Source organism: Triticum urartu, chromosome 6 (genome assembly GCF_003073215.2).
Source record: "Triticum urartu cultivar G1812 chromosome 6, Tu2.1, whole genome shotgun sequence".
Classification (NCBI taxonomy): Eukaryota; Viridiplantae; Streptophyta; class Magnoliopsida; order Poales; family Poaceae; genus Triticum; species Triticum urartu.
Window position 1 is genome coordinate 2,879,556 of NC_053027.1, and position 7,477 is coordinate 2,887,032.

Sequence of the window (7,477 nt, forward strand, 5' to 3'; positions counted from 1 at the left end):
TGCAACTCGCTGTCGTGCTGGTTCCAGCACCTGACGTAGCCTGTAGCAACACTCTGATACCACCTGAAGCAGCACAAAGGTTGTGAAGGAGCAACTCCACCTTGCCGCTACAATGTGTACAACACAAGTGTTGAAGGAACAGCTTCAACGTGTTGCGCTAGATATCGCTCTAGAGGCGAATGTAGGCTGATAGGGCAGCAAGAGTTCAATCCAGAACTTCTAGGGCACAAGACCTACTCCAAGATCTTAGGTATGAACAACAAGTTCTATTATAGGTAGGGGTACATAGTCTAGGTACAAAGTAGAGGTGAGGACCTCTATTTATAGGGCTTTGGGAAGCCTTCGCATACTTCTACTTATAGCTGGAATACTCTAGAAAACATTATGTAAGTTTCACCATTCTACTCATAGCTACTCACAACTAGAAGACTCTAGAAAACAGTAGGTAGGATAGAAAAGAAAAGGAAAGAAATATCACACTAGAGTGGAAGCATCTAGAAGTAGCCAAACAGATCTGGCATGTGTTTTCTTTCTTCTCATCTAGTGTTCCTCATCATTCTCCCCTGGTTGTTTGGAACTTGCCCTCGAGTTATCTTCATAGAGCGCTTTTTCTAGATGGTAGAGAGTCAAGTACGCAACATTGAAAGTGTTGGAGATACCCATGTCACTTGGAAGATCTATCACATAAGCATTATCATTTATCTTCCTCACGATAGAGAAGGGCCCATACCTTCGTTGCCTAAGTTTTCCTTTAACACCTAAATGCAGCCTCTCTTTTCGGAGGTAGACCATCACCTTATCACCGACTTGGAATGATTTTGGCCTCTTTTTGCAATGAGCAAGTTGTTTATATTTCTGATTTTGTGCTTCCAAAGCGCCGCGAATCTCTTCAAATAACTCGGTGTAATTATCAGCAAAGGACAATGCTGATTTTGAGTTTCCCCTTGATGGTAGCTTCACCAGGTCCACCACATGTGTTGGAAATTTAGTGTAGACAATGGAAAAAGGACTCCTTCCTGTGGATCTATGCTTGGAGTTATTGTAGGAGAACTCTGCAAGAGATAACACTACAAAAATATACACTTCCGTGATGACACGTGTTTGTCACAGTAGGTCACATTTTTTGTCATGCATGTACATCCATGACAAATTTATGACAGAATCAAGATAGTCATACCTGTGCTGTCGTAGAAGTGTCCATGACATTACCAAAATTATCATCACGGAAGTGTCCACTTCCATGACGATAAATCGCGCGTCACAGAAGTGCTTTCGTCAAGGGTGACCGACACGTGGCATCCACCATAACGGAACGCCGTTAAGCTATCGGGTCGGGTTTTGGATCCGATAACCCGTTAACAGCCCCGACCAATGGGAAATTTCCACATGTAAAATTCTTATTGTCCGGACGAAACACGTGTCAGCTCGTCAGTGGGTCAGATAGGCGCCTATGATACGTCGACATGTGGCACGGCCCAACAGAGGCCCATTCCTATGAAAAGGCCGGCCCGTTTGACTTGGTCAAAAGGTGGCAGGCCGGCCCATGGAAAGCCTGTTAACAGCTTGTTCGCATATAGCCCATTTACAGCCCGCTAACCCAAGGCCCATTACGCCCTATCCGAATTAGACCCAGTAGCATCATCTGGGCCATCCAATATGATTCCAGCCCGTTTTCACTTCTGGCCCATGTCTGGCCCATGACGTCTTTCGGCCCATATGAGGCCCTATGTAACTCTTGGCCTATTAACGGCCCGTGGTGAAACTGGCCCATAATGAACAATGTATCACTTTACACCCATTAACGGCCCATGGTGAAACTGGCCCATAATGAATAGTGTATCACTTTATACCCATTAACGGCCCGTTATTCTGTTGGGCCGTTTCCAGCCCATGTTATCTTTCGGCCTTCTCAGAGCCCATTTATTCTTGGGCTCATTTCCAACATTCGTTTACTTACGGCCCGTTACTGTCATTTTCTGCTTGTGAGCCAAATTCAGCCCGTGGTTACAGTCGGCCCGTTTGTGGTCCGTTTTCATAGCGTCATCAAATACGGCCTATTAACGATGGCCCGTTACGGTCGGCCCATGAACGGACGATTCCAACTCTAGCCCGTTTACGGCCATAATGTGGCCTGTTATTGGCCCATGTTTGGCCAATCGACCATACGACCCATATAAGGCCCATTGATGATACGGCCCGTAGAAGGCCCATTGTTTCTACGGCCCGTAGAAGGCCTACTGTTTCTACGGCCCGTAGAAGGCCCACTGTTTCAACGGCCCGTAGGAGGCCTAGTGTCACTACAGTAAATATTAGCCCATGGTTATTGTGGCCTAGTTTTAAAAAATAGGTTATTGCAGCCACTAGTTAACCGCGGAAAAAGAACTGCAATGACTACAAGCAAACAAATAAACAAGACAACAAGGAAATAAATAAGCAATCAACTAACGCTAGGCTATCATGGCTATTACACATATTACATCCACTGGGCATCAAAGTTCGCCACCAGTGTAAATATAGGGAACAAAGCAGCATATCATATACACTGGCCGTCAAAATTGGCCACCAGTGCAAATAAACGCGGCAGCAAAACAAGAGCATAACTGAAACAACTTCATAAGAGCTCAAGAAACGTTATCCTGGGTATCCACCATGCTGGCAATAAGCTTAGCAAGCTGATTAACTTTGTCCTGTTTGGCGCTAAAATCCTCCAACGCTTGCTGTTGCACCAGAAAGTATGCATCTGAATGCTCCAGGGACTTCCGCAGTCCTTCCGCTTCTTGTCGCAGCACAGCTGATCGATGTCTTTCAGCTTGTAGTTGAGACTCAAGAAACTGAACTGATTCAGACAGTGAGTTTGAATAGCTTGTGCAAGCGGTAGCAGCCAGTAACTCCAACACCAAACCAAGACAGGATGTTTCACTATCCTGAACCTTATCTACATTACTTCCTTTACCGTTGCTTAATAAGGCACTCTTCCCCAATATTCTATCAGCATTCTAAAAGAAGAAACAAGCAGACACATAACAAGTTTAGCATGCACTAGTATATGAAACTCATCTCGGTGAACCAGTTCATTAGTAAGGTGGACAGAATTAAACTACCAAGTCTTCTATTGCCAAGTACTAGTACATAATAAAAGCATCAAAAAAACATATATCTATGTCCTATGGTAGCAATGGAATCTTAAATTAGAACAGTTGTTCTTCAGGTTTAGGCACTTGATCTACATGAACAGAGTATAGTAAGACGCAAGAATATAATACTTAAAAATAGAAAATGAGCTCATAGACCTTACCACATTCTTGGTTCGGGACCAGTACAGAACAAGGCGTTCCCAGTCATCGTCCAGTAAATGTGTCTCAGGAGAACGTAAGGGAATTTGATGAGTTTCTTTGCCGGTGAAGTACGTTTTCTTTAGGTAATTCCGATACTGCCACCAAGCATTCTTGAAGATAGCAGAGGTATTAGCACAGGTTACCTCATCCTGAGTTTCCAAATCGGTCCATCTCTATAGAGAAAAATGGGAAAATTTGATGTATTATAACCATCATGGAGGTAGGATGTATGGGACGAAGCAAAGTAATTGCCATGAATAACATTACTTACACATAACTCCTGGACAAACACCTGCAACTGGCATTTTCCTTCATCTTCAGTATAATATTTCCAAGATGGGAAGATACGCACATACGATTTAACAACATCAAATGTGATAGATGATAAACTACGACTAGCTGGTTGTGCTTCCTCCACAGGAATAGGCGTACTAACTGGTGGAGTTGGGGTTCGCCGTGATAGTACTGGCCCTTTGGGCACTGGATCTGCCTTACTAACTGCTCTTGTTTGGGAGCTCTGTGGTGGAGATGGTGCTGTGTCAACAGGAACTGGGTTACTATCGGCTGGGGTTGGGGTTAGATTGGGTGAAGCTGGTTCTCTGTCCATCGTAGTAGGGGTACAATCTGCGAGAGTTTGGGTTATGTGTGGTAGGGCTGGTTCTTGTGCATGTACAACCGGGGTTATCTCCACCAAGAGGTAGCACTGTTTTATTTGAAGACCGTGTTTTTAGTCCGCTAGATACTGGCATCACCCGCTCCAATTCAAATGGCTGATAAACGGGAAACATAGTTGAATGTACATACATTGTATGAGAGACAGATGCAATAGATAGTGTGGAAAAAAGAGGGCATGAAATAGTTGACATGTATATTGTTTAACTAAAACGGATAGCATGACATAATTTCACATATATGATGTCTATCTAAACTGGATAGCATAGCATAACATAATTCAAAGATATGATGAATAACTAAACAGGATCACATGACATAATTCACCTACATGTTATCTAAGTAATCAGGATCGCATCATTTAATTCCCATATGTGATTTATATGCTAAACAGAGGGCATTCGATATGATGTCTGAACTAAGAACATGGTGTTGAATATTGTGTATATGATGTCTAAACTATGCAATGCAAGACACCGTATGCATGATATGAGCAGTATAACCGTGCCAAGTTAGAGCATACACCTCAGTGGGGGAATAGGACTGGTCATCTGTCTCTGAATCCATATTTGAGGAGCTATCAGGACCCAACAAGAGATCTGCTTAGACAGGTAGCACTGTCTGCTCTGAAGGCCTTGTTTTCACTCCAGATTTTTCCATCTCCCACCCAAATGGCTGATTCACAGGAAGAGTAGTTTAATGTACAAACATTGTCGACAAATGGAAATGTAATGAAGAAAAGGATGGGCAAGATATCATTCAAATATATGATGCCTGGTTAAACAGGATGACATTGCACACTCCACATATATTATGGCTGGCTAAAAGACATGAGACTGCATAATTCCCATATATGATATAGAAACTAAACAGGTGGCATTACAGAACATGTCTAAACTAAGCAGATGACATATATGATGTCAAAAGTAGACACTGCAAGGCAACATATGCATGATATGACTAACATCATCACGCCAAGGTAGAGCAAACAACTTGGGGGGTAAATAGGAGTGGTCAGCGGCGTCCGAATCCGCCTCAGAACAGATATCTTCCTCTGGATTACAATCTGGAGAGGGGTGGGGAGGGTTTGCCATTGAACCCACCATGGAGCGATGTCTGCATGACATTGTATTGCCGCGCAAAACTCTTCTCTTTTTCTCTACATGTTCAACATGACTGTGTACAATATCTGACATGCATACAAAAAAATATGGTGAGATTATGTAAGGAGAGCATGCAGAAATTTAGAGTGATGGTAACAACCAGTGGATCGATGTTTTTCCGTTGAACCAAAATAGCCCTAATGGATCGACGTGAATGTATAGTAATAAGTGATGCAACAAGTGTACAACCTCTTTGCCGTAGCCGTGTCGACCTCAGCATCATTGGGTTGGTCGCTGAAGCAGTTGAGGCAGAGGTGGCTGTCGGAGGTGTGGAGGAAGATCTGAGGAATCTGTAGACGGCGTCCAGGGCACTGCTCTGTTGTGATGGATCGTTCTGTCGTTGGAGCAGCTCCGGTGAGCCGTAAGACGTGAAGGCTAAAGCAGCACAAGACATACATCGTCAATCTCAAGTGGGATTCTAATAGCATCTCCAATAGATGATGTAAAATGGATGTAAAATTAACATCACCAAAAACCACCTCACTATAACAGATGAGGTAAAAACTGTTGACTCTGAACTTAACTGTCGAAACTGAAATTTACTGTGGAATCCGAATGCTACTGTCGAAACTGAACACAATGGTAGCAGAGAGGCACTTGACATGTAGTTTAGGGAGGGCCTGCAGTTCATCTTCAACCTGCACCCCCCTGAGCCGCCAGCCACCAGCCGAACCGCCGGCCCCAGCGCCGCCTCGCCGCCCCGAAACAACTCGCCACCGCCGCCCCGGCCAGCCCTTTAGGCCCCCCGCCCCACCCTGAACCCTAAGATAGATAGTGGGGTACCTCTCCAGCGAGCCCCCATCCCCGCTGTGGGTGGTTCTTCCTTAACTCCGGCGAGCCCCCCAACCCCTGAAAATTGACTGACCCAAAAGTCGATTCAGTCGACTGAAGTGTGTCTTAATCGGAGCAGAGCAGCAGCACGAGCGAGGGGGAGAGCAGCATCAGCAGCTGTGCGAGCGAGCGATCGAGCGAGAGCCGGAGCAGCAGCAGCAGATCCGGCTGGTATGGACGCCGCCGCCGAAGGGGCCTCGCACTAGGGGAGAGCCGCCGTGGAGATGTCGCCCGCGGCGCCGGCTTCAAGGTAGCCGCTCCATGGGGGTGCGGGATGGAGCACCGTCGGCGCCGGGAGGTCGAGTTAAGGAGAAGGTGCGATGCGATGAGTGTACAACCTCTTTGGTGGCGCCGAGTAGGCCTCGGCTTCGTCCGAGGAGTCGGTGAGGATGCTACGGTTCCGGTGGAGCAGGTTAAGGCGGCACTGTGGGGATGGAGCAGCCACGATAGACGAGGCGACCGTCGGAGCAGCTCCTTGGAGGTGGAGGACGGGGCGGCTGAACCGGCGGGACGGCGAGATGGACGACGGATCCTCATCCGGGGAGGTGGATGAGGGACGTCGAGCTGTTGCGGTGGACGACGTCGTCGGGGAAGAGGCTCCGGCTGGGCAGCGGTGACGTGGCGGACGGAGGAGGGTGGGGTTTCGTGGCTGGAGCGGAGAGGTTATGGCGGCCTAGGATTTCGAATGGCGAAAAGGGGGCGATGGGAGGGGGTGAAGCATGACTTAGGAACGCGCTTGTCCAAAATGTAGGGTGTGTTACAAAAGTACCCCCCACCGATTTGAACTAGCGGCCCTTTCGGCTCAGGGTTAGAAGTGGGATTTCACGTGTTGGGATTTGGCAGCTGGAGGGAGTTTTCGCGCGTGTTGTAATTTCGGGATAGCAAGGCGCGGGTTGTGAAGGCGCCAGTTTTGGGAGCGCGATATCTGAATTTTCGGGATATAATGATGTCTACTACACAACCTTCTTCTTGTAGACATTGTTGGGCCTCCAAGTGCAGAGGTTTGTAGGACAGTAGCAAATTTCCCTCAAGTGGATGACCTAAGGTTTATCAATCCGTAGGAGGCGTAGGATGAAGATGGTCTCTCTCAAGCAACCTTGCAACCAAATAACAAAGAGTCTCTTGTGTCCCCAACACACCCAATACAATGGTAAATTGTATAGGTGCACTAGTTCGGCGAAGAGATGGTGATACAAGTGCAATATGGATAGTAGATAATAGTATTTGTAATCTGAAATTATAAAAACAGCAAGGTAGAAAGTGATAAAAGTGAGCGTAAACGGTATTGCAATGCATTGAAACAAGTCCTAGGGTTCATACTTTCGCTAGTGTAAGTTCCCTCAACAATACTAACATAATTGGATCACATAACTATCCCTCAACATGCAACAAAGAGTCACTCCAAAGTCACTAATAGCGGAGAACGAACGAAGAGATTATGGTAGGGTACGAAACCACCTCAAAGTTATTCTTTCC